The following is a 4735-nucleotide window of genomic DNA, read 5'->3' on the forward strand; positions in this document are numbered from 1 at the left end:
CTCACCTTGTGGTTGCAAATGGCAAAGGAAGAGAGGTAAGGAGTGCCCCATCATTAGTGCTCTGAAGTTTAGCACCATTGCAGGATTAACTCTTCTGAGGAGTGCAGGACTTTGGTTACATTGCTTTTTATAGGATTTTTAAAAGGTTCTTTGTCTTTTACATAGTGAACTCAGTTCATCTCATAGCTTCTGTTTTGCATTGAGTTTACAAGACCTGAGAATACCTAAAGAGACTTCTAAGAGACTATTTTAAATAAAAACATAGGCATATCTGGGTGATGAAGTACAAACCAGAGCCAACAAGATTGTAGGCAAACCACATTCAGCTCCTGCCAATGCACCTCAGTGCTGCCCTACATAAAACTTTCAGAACTGTGCAGAAATGCCTGATCAAACTAACTTGTACAGAAGTTTTAGAAAGCAAAAAATAGATAATAGAAAAAACAAAAAAAATAATGCTTGTGAGTTGTCCCTCTTAGCATCACAATATCAAAAGTTATAGAGTTAAAGAGACACAGAAATCACTGATCAAGCTTTGGCTTCTATTTCTTTGTTCTTTTATTTTAAATCATAAGACTTGATCCCAGCTGGGAAATATGTGGTGTCAGCATTCCCAAGCTTTAGCACTGTCCTCTCATTCTGATCCTAGTGGAAGTAGGACACTTGGCCTCTGAGCACTGAGAGAAGCATTGACCCCCCAGGATTCTACTATCACTGCGTCCGCTTTCCTAACTTTTATATATCTAAGATCTTGAAAGAAGTTTTGAAATCAACTGGTAGAAGACCTGATTGTGAACCAGTCTTCCTCAATGTTTTGCAGTTCAGGTGACTCCCAGTGTGGACAAGTGGAGGATGAGGACCCCAGGACATGACAAAACCTAAGCTCACTGTTTTATCTGGACAGATAGAAAGGCCTCTTGGCCTGTAGAGCAGTGGTTTCATACTGAGAAAGGAACAACAAAAAAGGAAACATCACAACAATATGTGTACACAGGACTTTTTTGGATAAAAGGTATGTAATCTGCCCCAACACTGACCAGCTGGAAACTTTCCTCTGTCTCAGGATGTCTGCACCTAAGGATGTAGGTCCTGCTTAGGAGGCAATAAGAATTATCAGGTGTTCAGAAAATGTGCCTTGAGCTTTTGCACTTGAGAGGCAGCTGCAAGGAGAAGGTAATCTGTGTTTTCCACATCTATTGCAACTAAAGAATATTAAGACAGAATTATCTAGGACCATATTAAAAACCTTATGTTGAGTGATAGGAGGGGGTATAAGCAAAAAGTGAAAACATTCCCCTAAATGCAAATCTTCCCACATGCCAGAAGAAATACATAAATCAGTCAAAGTGTGGGTCAGTTTGTGCTTGGCAAAATGTTTGGCTCAACAAGAGATGGCGTGCTGCTCACCTACTTTTGACTCAACTGAGTGCTGCCAGCCAGCTATGAAAAAGCCATGGTGGTAGAATAGGCTAAACATTTGGGAGTGATGGCTCACTGGAAGGCTTTTGAAGGCTTGTTCCCAGGTTCTTGAAATATCTATGGCACAGCTAATCTCTACAGATACATTTAGGTATTTTTCTTACAGCAATTATCTGGCAATAATAAAGGCTTGATTAGACTTTCTGCAGACTGATGTGTTGCAGTGCAAGAGCCTGGCCTTTACATAGAAACAAGGTTAAAATTTGCCTCTTCTGTTGAAATGGTCATTTGCAACACAGGCTCCTCCTGCTTTACACCAGTGAAAAATGAAATGCCATGTGGGACAAAACAATACCAATACTAAAGATCTGAGTCAAGGTCAATCAATGTCATGATTTCTCTTACCAAAGTCTTAAGGAGATCTCCATGGAGATCATTCATTTCTATGATATGCATAAAAGAAATCCACAGGGTTCAGGGAGAAGCAAAAAGGGAGACTTTTAATATACCCCTTTTTCTGCTTTTGGTTGTGATTCTCTTAAGTGATGAGTATGATGTTAGAGTCACTCTGTCCAGCATGGTGGGAATGTTACCCAGTGTCACTACAAGTATTTAGTCTGATCAGCCCCATAACTGCCCCCCCCACCACACAGAAACTAATTGTGAGGATTAGGGCACACCAAGACACTCAAGCTCCACTCCTGTGGGTTTGGGGAGAAACAACACATTTAAACATTCCAGCTACAGTTCCCTTGGCAACCTACATAACAACAACTCAGTAACACTATGGGTTTCTGTTTTCTTAACCCTTCAGGACATTGACTGAATGAATACTTCCTTGAGGAAACTGTTCAGTCAACCAGATATAACTCAAACACACTTAAATCTAGCAGGCCTTTTCTCTTTAAAGAAACAACAGCTGTTGAATTCCGTGTCAAACTGATCTCCTCCCCTAGCATTAAAGGGTTTAATTCAAACACACACATATACCATTAGCAAATCCTCCATGGAAGTATGTATGAAAAAAAGACAGTAAAAACCAATCCCCAAATGTCAATGTTTCATATCATTATGAAGTTACCGTGGATCAGAGGACACAGAGAACAATACACGACATTTTATAAAGCACATAAGTACTCTTAAGAAACAAAACAATATTAGCATTTGTGTAGATTATAAAACACAATATTGTTCCTGACAGTAATAGGAATAATAATGTCTACAACAACTTCATAATTATTTCTCTGGGAATTTAAAACACTTTGTAAATATTACCTAATACTATCAAATAATAAGATTTACACCATCTTTGTGAAATACATGAGATATGCCCCTGAGTTTGTTTCCCAGCTCAATGAACTGGAGCTTTCTGTGATGTTAAACACATCTGCTCCTTAGCAGTGACCACTCCTGTTGTGCAAAGGTTTGAAAGAGGAACCACCTGCTGAATACTTGTGCAAGGTCACCAGAACTCACCTGCCCTCACAAAGAGCTGCTGTAGACTTTGGGCTGTCATTAGTAGACAGAATTAATGAACATGCTTGCAAGGCTTCAGTTAATAGCTGCAACTGTTATGGTAGTCTGCAGATTTCTTCAAGAGACTTGTCTGTGCAATATTGTCTTCCTCAGAAGTTTAGATTTATGAAAGCATGAAAACCTTTACCCTGCAGACCTTTGCCACAGGCTGAGATCAACAGATGATGTGTAGCAATTGTCTGAAAAGAACTTACCTTTCTTTCTCAGTATACAAGAAGGGACCTGACCTAGCTTTTTAGGAGAGCAAGAAAAAAATCAGTACCTATGTCAAAATTATAACTATTCCTTAACTAGTAGTGTACTGATGCACTTACACAAAGGAAGAGATTGAAGCTACAAAAGTAAATCAGGGATCAAGCACATGTTAGTGTAGCCCAAACCAATCACAGTCCATGACCCAGCTTCATCATCCTTCCTCTCTGTAAGCTTTAATTTTTATTTTCAAAAGGAGACTGTGTAATCTTCCCTTGGATCTGTCCTGTGATGATGAGGCACCTTGTCACATTTGCAGCTTCAAGCGGACAGAAGAAAGAGTTAAGTACACCTGCAAAATGAAGGCTCTTTAGCCTTAAACACCTAAGGTTCCATTGTTCCAGCACTGCTTTCCATGGAGAGTGCTTACCTTCTCTGCAGCAGCTCCTGTGTAAATCTCTGGGAAGCAGACCTCCCTCCTCACCACGCCCCCACCCCCAGCCTTAGCTCACAACCATTTGTTGGAAGTTATGCAGCATCCTCACTAACAAACATGTGGTTGCCAGGGCATCCTTGTTCCCCAGCCAACTACTATACTAAGGCTTTACTGGCAGCCATCCAGCTGTGCCTCATTTAGGAACCTCTGCAGCAGTAAGGGATGTGTTTTTCCTGTTTACAGGTGAAATAAGTCAGTTTGTTGATTGTCTCCTAAAGACCTGAATCATTTGGGGAAGCAGTAATTTTTCACAGCAGACTGTGAGACAGAACATTACTCCATATTCTCTACAAACCTGAATTTAAATCTTACTGCAGAGAGCTGGGATTTTTGCACAAGCCTAGGTAGAGTAGATCCCAGGAAGGTTGGTGTGGCACTGTGAGCAGCACAGCCCAGCACAGAGCCTTGCATGATGGTGCCCTGCATAACTGGGCTGGTAACTCAGCACATGTTCTGCAGGGGGGTAGTGCTGTCTTGCCTGGGAGGAGAGATGGAGTATTAGCAGCTACAAACCCCATTTCACTAAAGATTTTACAGCATCACAGCAACATCAGTCCCAGCTAACCTTGCTCTCAATGTCAAGTTTTCTTGGGCCAACTGCAGTAAAGAAGAAAGGATGGCACAGGATAGCTATGGAAGGACCTTGCTCACTATTTCATTTAGTGCAGGTGACACCCAAAGATGCAGCAGTGCCATGGCTGACTCCAGGCTGGACTTCTGCCTGCCCAGCAGCCTGAGTGGGCATTGGTCACAGACGCTGATGGCAGGGGGCATGGTGCCAGCAGCAGGCATGGGCTGCTGCCATGGTGGGAGCTCATGTCCTGAGAGCAGCACCCAGGGTGAATGAAAAGCCAGAGGAGGGTTGCACCAAGAGGATTGACAGATTTTGTTGCTCATGCCATGATTCTTCTGTCCTTAATCCTCCAGGGTGTCACTGCTCCTTCATTTCTCATTCCTAGAACAATTAATGAGCTGCATTCGTGCCCTTAGCACTGTCTCATGGTACCTTTACAGTAGCATTCATGCAATAAGACCTGGATGAAGAAAGGAGGGGAACATCCAGATGGAGATAGGATGTTTTGCATACATATT

General features: G+C 41.9%; 1 long non-coding RNA gene across 1 annotated transcript in view; it reads left to right on the forward strand.

Annotated features, from left to right (window-relative positions):
- The first annotated feature begins 999 nt into the window (after positions 1-999).
- Positions 1000-4735, forward strand: part of LOC115948296 — a 24595-nt gene continuing 20859 nt past the window's right edge. Inside the window, exon 1 of the long non-coding RNA XR_004082126.1 lies at positions 1000-1012. This is a non-coding gene — a long non-coding RNA (uncharacterized LOC115948296). The remainder of the gene's footprint in view (positions 1013-4735) is intronic.

Source organism: Geospiza fortis, unplaced genomic scaffold (assembly GCF_000277835.1).
Source record: "Geospiza fortis unplaced genomic scaffold, GeoFor_1.0 scaffold318, whole genome shotgun sequence".
NCBI classification, from domain to species: domain Eukaryota; kingdom Metazoa; phylum Chordata; class Aves; order Passeriformes; family Thraupidae; genus Geospiza; species Geospiza fortis.